Here is an 11,738-nt window from a genome sequence, read left to right as displayed (position 1 = left end):
TCTGACTAAACCCAGACCCGGCAGACCTCTGCTGTATATGTGTTGGGGGAATTATATCAGATGTGTATGCTGCCTAGTTGGTGGTCCAGTGTCTGAGAAATCTCAGGGTTTAATTGAGACTGCTGGTCTTCTTACAGGGTTGCTCTCCTACTCAGCTCTTTCAGCTTTCCCCTAATTCAACCACATGGGTCATCAGCCTCTGTCCATTGGTTGGGTGCAAACATCTGCATCTGACTCTTTCAGCTGCTTGTTGGGTCTTCCAGAGTATGGTCAAAATAGGTCCCTTTTATTATTATTATTATTATTATTATTATTATTATTATTATTATTATTATTATTATATTTTATTTATTTACATTTCAAGTGTTATCCCTTTTCCTGGTTTCCTCTCCGAAAACCCCCTATCCCCTCCCGCCCTGACTGCTCACCAACTCTGAGCACAGGGTCCCCAATGAAGGAGCTAGAGAAAGGACCCACGGAGCTGAAGAGGTTTGCAGTCCCATGGAAGGATAGGTCCCTTTTTGTGAGTGAGCGCTCCATAGCCTCAGTAATAGTTTCAGGCCTTGGGACCTCCCCTTCAGCTGGATCCCACTTTGGGCCTGTAGCTGGACCTTCTTTTCCTTAGGCTCCTCTCCATTTCCATCCCTGCATTTCTTTCAGACAGGAACAATTATTGGTCAGAGTTTTGACTGTGAGATGGCAACCCCATCCCTCACTTGATGCCCTGTCTTTCTGCTGGAGGAGGGCTCTACAAGTTCCTTCTCCCTAATGTACAGCATTTCATCTAAGGTCCCTCCCACTGAGTCCTAAGAGTCTCTCACTTCCCAGGTCTCTGGCACATTCTGGAGGGTCCCTCGTCTCCAAAATTCCATAGAACATTGAATATCTAATTACATTAGATAAGCATCTAAAATTTAGACAGGATAGAGTCCTAAAGGACTCATGGAATTGATGATGTCAACTCTTATTCACTTGAGTTGAGACAGGAACTTTATTAAGGGTCTCATAAGTGCTTATTTTTATGGATTCACTTCCTGACTTGGCACTTACCCCTACTTCACTGTGTAGCTACCATAGTGGCATGATAGATTACCATTGGTTCATTTCATTATTATTAAATTTAATTATTTAGTAATTATGTACCTAGACATGAAGTGTTCAGTTTCTAATAAAAAAATAGACTGTTTTGAAAATAAGCATTGTAAATTCGATTTTATATTAAACACAATAAAGAGAATCATCAATGAAAAATAGTTTGATTCTCAGTGTCCTTGTGACTAGTTAACCAAGGGGGCTTTGAAATTCAATTCATTAATAGACATCTTACTTTTAACCGGTGAAATTTCATTAATTTAGTACCTCATTTTAAAAAGAATAAAATTCCACACCTGGTTCTCTTTACTTAAACATAAAATAAAAAGGAAATACATGAAAATCATGTAATTTTCAGCCAAATATTCTTATAACTAGTATTTTTATAGAGATAGGTGTGCTGAACATTTGTATATTATATACAAAATACATAATGCAGAATGCATTCTGATTATTGCCATATCTTTTCTTGTAGCTCCCTTCCACACCTATTATGGCCCCCTTCTCTCTATAAGTCCTTTTTCCATGCTCATGTCTTTTTGTATGTACGTTTGGGTTTTTTGTTTGTTTTGTTTATTTTGTTTGTTAAGTACTAAGTTTGTCCTAGGCTTTCTGTATGATTTTAAGTTTTAAACTATCCATTGGAACATGCTGATTTCATCAATTAGTACACAAGTCTGCTTTTCCCCCAGAATCTATCAGTATATTATAGTTTAGTAGGGTGAGCTAGGGACACATAGGCCAATCCCTGATATGTTATTGACTATTGGCATAAAAGCATACCCAGTAATATGCCTACTCATTGTAAATAGCCACTGATGCTGTATGATTATTGTTACATTGGCTGCATCAAGAGGACATTTCACAACATTTCTGACTACCTTCTTTCTGGCTTTTATATTTTCTGCACTCTCTTCCACATTGCTCATTGAGCCTTAAAGGGAGTAATATGTCAAATAGAAATCTATTACTTGTCATGCTAACTAGAAAATACATTAGCAAGAAGAGTGACAGCCTGTATGCTTGAATAATGGTGAACCTAATAACCACAGGTTATTAAGCAAACACCCTAGTGACAGCTATCAAATACCTCCTTATAGGTTGTTGGTCATGGAAGTCATAGGGCTTCCATAAAATCAGAGACTCTTGATTTCCCACCAGAACCAGTTGATACGATTCTATTGCTAAAGATAATCCATGCTTTGGGTTTAAGAAAGGACAGAGAAATCAAACTGGAACTAACTTAAATCTTTCTCCTTGCTGGCCAGCTCAAATAGGACTGGGAAGTACAATAAAGGCTACTGTAGAATGAAAGGCAAGGATGATCTGACACCGCTGAGAACCCTGTAGACTACAACTCCAATCTGCTGGGAAATATATGCCCAATGGTACACTCATGGCATGACTCATCAGGCCTGCAGACAGGGAATGGTATCAGCCAAAAGAGAACAAGATGTTACAGTCAGCACAACTGGGTTGGATAAGAAAGCAGGTTAAAGGATAAATCATACACATCAAAGGAAAAATCTACCAAGAAGATCTACCATTTGCTCCAAATGCAAGGGCACCCAGAATTCTCAACTGAGGAATACCAAGTGGCTGAGAAGCACCTAAAGAAATGGTCAACATCCTTAGTCATGAGGGAAATGCAAATCAAAACAACCCACTTCAACAATTTCACTTCACACCAGTCAGAATGGCTAAGATCAAAAACTCAGGTGACAGCAGATGCTGACAATTATGTAGAGAAAGAGGAACACTCCTCCATTGCTGGTGGGATTGAAAGCTGGTACAACCACTCTGGAAATCAGATTAGAGGTTCCTCAGAAAATTGAACATAGTACTACCTGAGAACCCAGAAATACAACTCCTGGGCATATACCCAGAAGATGCTCCAACATGTAATAAGGACACAAGGTTCACTATGTTCATAGCAGCCTTATTTATAATAGCTAGACACTGCAAAGAACACAGATGTCCCTCAACAGAAGAATGGATACACAACATGGAATATTTATATAATGGAGTACTACTCAGCCATTAAAAAAAATGATAAGAACTTCAAGTCTCTGGAGAGAGAAATCAAAGAGGATCTCAGAAGATTGAAAGATCTCCTATGCTCATGGATTGGGAGGATTAATATTATAAAAATGGCTATCTCATCGAAAGCAACCCACAGATTCAATGCAATCCCCCTAAAAATTCCAACTCAATTCTTCACCAAGTTAGAAAGGGCAATTTGCAAATTCATCTGGAATAATGAAAAACTTAGGATAATAAAAACTATTCTCAACAATAAAAGTACCTCTGGTGGAATCATGATGCCTGACCTCAATTGTGTTAAAAACTGCATAGTACTGGTACAGTAATGGACAGGTAGATCAATGGAATAGAATTGAAGACCCAGACCTTTGTTGAAGGAGCTAAAACCATCCAGTAGGAAAAAGACAGCATTGTCCACAAAATGGTGCTGGCTCAACTGGCAGTTATCATGTAGAAGAATACAAATTCATCCATTCTTACCTCCTTGTATAAAGCTCAAGTGTAAGTGGATTAAGGAACTCCACATAAAACCAGAGGCACTGAAATTCATAGAGGAGAAAGTGGGGAAAAGCCTTGAAGATATGGGCATAGGGAAAAAATTCCTGAACAGAACACCAATGACTTGTTCTGTAAGATTGAGAAGCAACAAATGGGACCTCATAAAATTGCAAAGCTTCTGTACAGTAAATGACACTGTCAAAAAGACAAAAAGGCCACCAACAGATTGGGAAAGGATCTTTACCAATCCTAAATCGGATAGGTAGATATCCAATATATACCAAGAACTCAAGAAGCTGGGCTCCAGAAAATCAAATAACCCCATTAAAAATGGGGTACAGAGCTAAGCAAAGAATTCTCAACTGAGGAATACTGAATGGCTGAGAAGCATCTAAATAAATGTTCAACATCCTTAATCATCAGGGAAATGCAATTCAAAACAGCCCTGAGATTCCACCACACACCAGTCAGAATTGCTAAGATCAAAAATTCAGGAGACAGCTGGGCGTGGTGGCACAAGCCTTTAATCCAAGCACTCAGGAGGCAGAGGCAGGTGGATTTCTGAGTTCAAGGCCAGCCTGGTCTACAAAATGAGTTCCAGGACAGCCAAGGATATACAGAGAAACCCTGTCTCAAAAAACCAAAACAACAACAACAACAAAAATTCTAGAGACAACAGATGCTGGTGAGGATGTGGTGAAAGAGAAACACTGCTCCATTCCTGGTGGGATTGCAAGCTGGTATAACCACTCTGGAAATCAGTTTGGCGGTTCCTCAGAAAATTGGACATAGTACTACCGGAGGATCCAGCAATACCTTTCCTGGGCATATTCCCAGAAGATGTTCCAACTGGTAATAAGGACACATGCTCCACTATGTTCATAGCAGCTTTATTTATAATAGCCAGAAGCTGGAAAGAACCCAGATGTCCCTGAAGAAAGGAATGTATACAAAAAATGTGGTACTTTTACACAATGGAGTAATACTCAACTATTAAAAACAATGAATTTATGAAATTCCTAGGCAAATAAATGGATCTGGAGGATATCAATCTGAGTGAGGTAACCCAATCACAAAAGAATACACATGATTTGCACTCACTGATAAGTGGATATTAGCTCAGAAACTTACAATACCCAAGATACAATTTGCAAGACATGAAATTCAAGAAGAAGGAAGACGAAAGTGTGGATATCTTGTTCCTTCTTGGAATGGGGAACACAATATCTATGGAAGGAGTTACAAAGAAAAAGTTCAGAGCTGAGATGGAATCATCCAGAGACTGCCCCACCTGGGGATTGATCCCATAAACAATAACCAAATCCAGACACTATTGCATATGCCAGCAAGATTTTACTGACAGGACCCTGATATATCTGTCTCTCGTGAGGCTAGCCAGTGCCTGGAAAATACAGAAGTGGATGCTCACAGTCATCTATTGGATGGAACACAGGGTCCCACAATGAATAAGCTGGAGAAAGTACCCAAGGAGCTAAAGGGGTCTGCAATCCTATATGAAGAACAGCAATATGAACTAACCAGGACCCCACAGAGCTTGTGTCTCTAGTTGCATATGTAGCAAAGGATGGCCTAGTCAGCCGTCAATGGGATGAGAGGCCCTTGGTCTTGCAAAGATTATATGCCCCAGTACAGGGGAATGCCAGGGCTAGGAAGCAGGAGTGGGTGGTTTTGGGGGTATGGTATAATGGACTTTTGTGATAACCTTTGAAATGTAAATGAAGAAAATATCTAATAAAAAGTTCTTCTTAAAACATTAAAAAATTAATTCATGAAATTCGTAAGCAAATATATGGAACTAAAAACTATCATCCTGAGTGAGGTAACCCACAAAATGGCACACATGATATGCACTCACTGAGATGTGGATATTAGCCCAGAAGTTTGGAATACCCAACATATAATTCACAGACCACAGGAAACTTAAGAAAAAGGAAGATCAAAGTGTGGTCTTTCTTAGAAGCAGGTACAAAATACCCATGGAAGGAGTTATAGAGACAAAGTGTGGAGCAGAGACTAAAGGAAATGCTGTCCAGAGACTGCCCCAGCGGAGGATCCATCCCATATACACTTATCAAACCCAGACAGGATTGTGGATACCATCAAGTGTATCCTGACAGGAGCCTGATATAGCTGTCTCCTGAGAGGTTCCACCAGTGCCTGACAAATACAGAGGTGGATGCTCTCAGTCAACCATTGGACTGAGCACAGGGTCCCCAATGAAGGAGCTAGAGAAAGTACCTGAGTGCTAGAGAAAGGGCCCAAGGAGCTGAAGGGAATTGTAACCCTATAGGAGGAACAACAATATCAAACAACCAGACCCCCCCAGAGCTCCCAAAGACTAAACCACCAACGAAAGAGTATGCATGAAGGGACTGATGGCTCCAGCCACATATGTAGCAGAGGATAGCCTAGTCGGTCATCAATGGGTGGCAAGGCCCTTGGTCCTGTAAAGGCTTTCTGCCCCAGTGTAGATGAATGCCATGGTCAGATAGGGAGTGTGGGTGGGTTGGTGAGCAGGGGAAGCAGGGAGAGGATCGGGGGTCTTAGAGGGGAAACCAGGAAAGGGGATAACATTTGAAATGCAAATAAAGAAAATATCTAATAAAAAATGTTTTTAAAAAGGGGGGAAGCTAAGCAAGCCATGGAGATCAAATAAGTAAGCAACATGCCTCTCTCTTCTCTGCTTTCACTCCTACTTCCATGTAACAAGAGACAAGAGCCATTGATGTAAAAATGTTTTTTTTAATTTTTTATTAGGTATTTTCCTCATTTACATTTCCAATGCTATCCAAAAAGTCCCCCATACCCATCCCCCACCCCCTACCCACCCACTCCCCCTTTTTGGCCCTGGCGTTCCCCTGTACTGGGGCATATAAAGTTTGTATGTCCAATGGGCCTCTCCAGTGATGGCCAACTAGGCCATCTTTTGATACAAATGTTTTTATTTAATGGGAAAATTGGTGTTAGTTATCTGAATCTGAAAATCAGCTTCAATTTATAAGAGAGCATCAGTGAGGTGAAATCATCGGGGAAGAATTTTCTTAGGGTCAACAGTTGTTAGCAAGGTCCAGGGGGCCCACGCCTGTGCTTCAAACTAGGAGCTGAACTTTGCAAAGTGTAAGATTCTACCACAGCTACTTATTTTGAAGGTGTGTAGGGGTCATGAAGAGCAGCTGAGACTTAGAACAATGGATTAAGGATATATGCACCACAGATATGCCATGGTGAACATGTCACCTCAGAGGCAGTGGGAAGTCCAGGATAGAAGGGCTCACAAGATAAGACTAAAGCGTAGCAATGGGAGAGTTCATGAGAAGAGGCTAAGGCTTGGCACCATGTGAAGATGCAACCTCAGTTTTAGTGGAGATCCCAACATGTTTGAGTTTCCAGGACCACTAGGATGACCAGAAAGGACAACAGCAGTTATGGTCTGGAACCAACCTAGGCTACAAGATAAGAGTTGTGTACTGTAGATGGCAAATCCTTTAAAGTGGAGCGGCTCTGACTCACTGATTGTTTTCCTTGTTAAACTTTGTTTTTATGGGTCTCAAAATTCTGTGACATACATTTGGTCAATTTGTTTCCATTAGAAAGTACTGATTTTGAATAACTTAAAACTGAACTCTCTCTCTCTCTCTCTCTCTCTCTCTCTCTCTCTCTCTCACACACACACACACACACACACACACACACACACACACACAAATGGTCCATAGAACATTCTCTTTTCCTTCTGAATGTTTTACGATGAATTGTTATTGTTAGCAAGTCTTTTACTATTAAAAGTAAATGACCAATTGAGACAAACAATTCTTAGACCATTCTTCCACCACTGATTATAAGTGGGATGGCAGGTGTTAATGATAATATTCCTTAGCCTTCTGAGCTTTCTGGGCAGACTTGGTGACTTTACCTGCTCCAGCAGCCTTCATTTTATTTTTTTTTATTAGATATTTTCTTTACATTTCAAATGTTATCCTCTTTCCTGGTTTCCCTTCCAAACATCCCTATACCCTCCCACCTTCCACTGCTCACTAACCCACACACTCCTGCTTCCTAACCCTGGCATTCCCCTATACTGGGGTACAGAACCTTCACTGGACCAAGGGCCTCTCCTCCCATTGATGACCAACTAGGCCATCCTCTGCTCCAACCAAACCCAGACACTATTGTGGATTCCAACAAGAGCTTGTTGACAGGAGCCTGATATTGCTGTCTCCTGAGAGACTCTGCCAGTGCCTGACAAATACAGAAGTGGATGCTCAAAGCCATCCATTGGATAGAGCACAGGTTCCCCAATGAAGGAGCTATAGAAAGTACCCAAGGAGATGAAGGGGTTTGCAGCCCCATAGGAGGAACAACAACAATATGAACTAAGCAGTACCCCCCCCCAGAACTTCCTGGGACTAAACCACCAATCAAAGACAGCACATGGTGGGACTCATGATGTCAGCAGCCTTCCTATCCACAGTTCTGATAACACCCAGAGCAACTGTCTGCTTCATGCTATAAACAATAAAACAACCTAAAGGAGGAGAGGCAGAGAAGTTCTTAACACACACGGGCTTGTCAAGGACCACATCAACAATGGCTGCATCATACACCTTCAAGAATTTAGGGCCATCTTTCTGTTTCTTACCATAACAATGATCAATCTTTTCTTTAATCTCAGCAAACTTGGATTCTACATGAACAGTGTGAAAATCCAGTACAGGAGCATAACCAGCACAAATTTGGCCTGGATGGTTCAGGATAATCACTTGAACAATAAAGATAGCTGCTGCCATTGGTAGGTCATTTTAGGTGTCACCAGCAATTGTTGCCACATGTAATGTTCTTTACATTGATGCCCACATAGTTACCAGGAAGTTTTACTCAGTGATTCATGGTACATTTTAACAGACTTACTTGTGCTAGGACGCAGACTAGAGTAAAGGCTACCACCATGCCAGGTTTGAGATGAGAACACCAGTCTCCATTTGTCCACAGGAATAGTTCTAATCCTATCAATTTTATAGATATCCTTGAAGGGCAATCGCAGAGGTTTGTCAGTTGGAAGAGTTAATGACAGGATACAATTCAAAGCTTCTAGCAGTGTGGTATCACTAGCCCTGCCATCTTTACATGTTAATTCCCATCCTTTGAACCAATGCATGTCAACAATTGGCTCCTGCATGTTGTCACCATCCCAACCAGAAATTGACACAAATGTCACTGTGTCAGGGTTTTGGCCAATTTTCTTAGTTGATTTTTCTCATACCTCTTCTGCATATTCCGTGCAATCCATTTTATTGACAACAATTATCTGTTTCACACTAGGGTATAAGCCAAAAGGACATGCCCTAGGTCTGCCCATTCTTGGGGATACCAGCTACAAATTCACTAACACTAGCAACAACCATCAGAACAGCAGTCAGCCTGAGATGTGCCTGTAATCATTTTTATAAAGTCTCTGTTTCCTGGGGCATCAATAATAGTCAAATAGTATTTGCAGGTCTCACATTTCCACAGGGAGATATCAGTAGTGATACCAGGCTTCTGCTCAGTATTCAGTTTGTCCAAGATCCAGGCACACCTGAAGAATCTTTTTCCCATCTCAGCAGCTTTCTTTTTAAAGTTTTCTATGACAATTCTACAACATTTATGTGTCCAATAATGATGATGATATGAGTCTTTTCCTTTTGCATCTTTGGATTAGAATTAGCAATGTTTTTCACAATACCTGCACTGTGATGACAAACTCTGTGAAAAAGTACCCTATAGATAATAAAATATGATGAGACTCAGATGTCATGCATTGAGCTGAGGAATTGAATTCTACTATTTTGATATTGATTTTGTGTTAATTTTATTGGAACTGTACTCAGATTATTTGATCTGGGAATCAGGCAGTATTTAACTTTTTATGATTTTACAGGAACCCACAGTTATGAGACTATATTTTGAAAGAGAAATTGGATGTTTTAAGTTGTTTGAATTTTTAATGACTGAAAAATTTAAAGTTATATTTACATAAAATGTATTTTATAATGTGATATTATCATTCAGTGTTAAATATAAACAAGAAAATAAAAATAGTGGTATACTGTGTGTCTAGTTGACAAAGGGGTCTATTGTCCTAGGTAGTATTTTTTTCAACTTAACAGAAACTTAAGAGTTATGTTGGAAGGATTCAATTCATTTCAGTTCAGTTGAATTGCCTCTGTAATATTGGCCTGTGGGCACATATGTATGACATATTATTAACTAATGATTGATGTGGATGTTTTTAGCTAACTGTGATTGGCACCATCTATGGCAGGCAGTTCTGAGTTAAATAAGTAGGTAAACAAGCTGAGTAAGCCATGGAGAAGTAACTTTTCTGCATGTTTTCTGCTTCTGTCCCTGCGGTGAATTCCTCAATGATGAACAGTGATTGGAAAGTGAAGTCCAAATAAATCTTTCCTCACTAAGTTGGTTTTGGCCAGTGTTTTATCACAGCACCTGAAACGTAAGTAGGAAACTATAAATGAGTGACATTTTCAATGTGCAAAATTAAGACCTAGGGGAAAGACTCAGTTATTAACATGACCACAATAAAACATGAAGGACTAAATTAGGAAAGTGGCATGTGGTGGGCGGCATACATCTATAACTCTAGCATATGAGAGAGGAATGGTACCAAAGTATGAATACCTGGATCTCATTACCCAGCAAGCCAAGCAGAATCTATGAGCTCTTGGTTCAAGAAAGGGCCCTATCTGAAATAAATAAGGTCATAGTCAACAGAAAAATATGGTACCTGGCATTTTAATCATAAATATGTATATATACACATATATCAGATAGTTATATCATTTGTGAACTGAGCTTAAGAATGACAATGCCTTTTTCTAACAGAATTCTGTGTTCTCATTTTCTGTTGGGCATCTTTCTTCATGAGACAGAGCCTCAGCTTTCATACTCTCTCCCTTATACCTGCTCCATTCTTTGTCTTCAGGCTTAAAAATGGAAACAGTCACCAGGGGTATATTACCATCTATTACCAGTGTCATATATTCTGTTTACTCCTCTGTAAGCAATGTGTTTTATCTCATCTATTTTAATTAGCTCACTTAAGTCATATAACATTTGAGTATATTTCTTGACTCATCACAATGATCCAATGCTTAACTGTACATATACACACCGAGGACGAGGAGGAGGAGGAGGAGGAGGAGGGGGAGAAGAAGAAGAAGAAGAAGAAGAAGAAGAAGAAGAAGAAGAAGAAGAAGAAGAAGAAGAAGAAGAGGAGGAGGAGGAGGAGGAGGAGGAGGAGGAGGAGGAGGAGGAGGAGGAGGAAAATGAAGATATCAATTCAATAATGAATAAAGAATATCAATTCAATAATGGAAATTAAACATTGTAAGTTCATTCAATGTCAACATAAAACTTGTGGGGCTGTAGGTATAGGGGAAGAGGAGGGAGGGAGAGAGCCCACATCAGGCCAGAGTTCCTGTGCTCTGGGCAGGTGAATGCGGGGACAGCCAGATGCTTTCCACTCAGCACCAGGTGGATATCTGGCTGTGTGAAGCCACTGATGCCACTCGGTAGGGGGTAGTCAAGGAACAGCCAGGCATTCCATGCTGGATACAGCAGAGGAGCTGAGAACAGAATAGGACCCCAGGGCAGCACTAGGCCCCCAGGATATGGGACAAGAGGGCAGGGGGAAAGAGGTTTCCATGCAGGCAAGGGTCTTTAGTCCAGGCCTTGACTAAAGCACAGGAAGGCCTTCTGAAGGGAGATTAGGCATGGCTCATTAGGAGAAAGCCTATCCCATCATCCAATCACAGCTGGCCTTGATGAACAGAGAAAGTCTATGGTTTTAGAGCTTTATTGTAGAAAGGCAGGGGGAAGAGAAAAGGTAGAAAGAGAGAGAGACCAGCCATGGCCTAGAGGAGAGAAGGGGAAAAAGGAGAGAGAGAGAATAAAGATTAGAGTAAGAGGGAGAGTAAGGAAAGTAAAAGCTTAAGAGAGAAAAGGGGGAGTAAGGAAAGTTAAAGCTTAAGAGAGTAAAAGGGAGAGTGCAAGGTGGGGCCAAGCAGTCCCTCTTATAGTGGGCTTGT

The 11,738-nt window shown here is 40.6% G+C and overlaps 1 pseudogene; it reads right to left on the bottom strand.

Moving 5' to 3' along the window:
* Positions 1-7,511: 7,511 nt before the first annotated feature.
* LOC110286592 (elongation factor 1-alpha 1 pseudogene) lies at positions 7,512-9,341 on the bottom strand (annotated as a pseudogene).
* Between the last annotated feature and the right edge of the window lie 2,397 nt (positions 9,342-11,738).

The sequence above is a fragment of the Mus caroli genome, unplaced genomic scaffold (genome assembly GCF_978045245.1).
Source record: "Mus caroli unplaced genomic scaffold, Mus_caroli_1 scaffold_1, whole genome shotgun sequence".
In the NCBI taxonomy this organism is placed as follows: Eukaryota; Metazoa; Chordata; class Mammalia; order Rodentia; family Muridae; genus Mus; species Mus caroli.
This window is presented reverse-complemented; position numbering and strand designations above follow the sequence as displayed.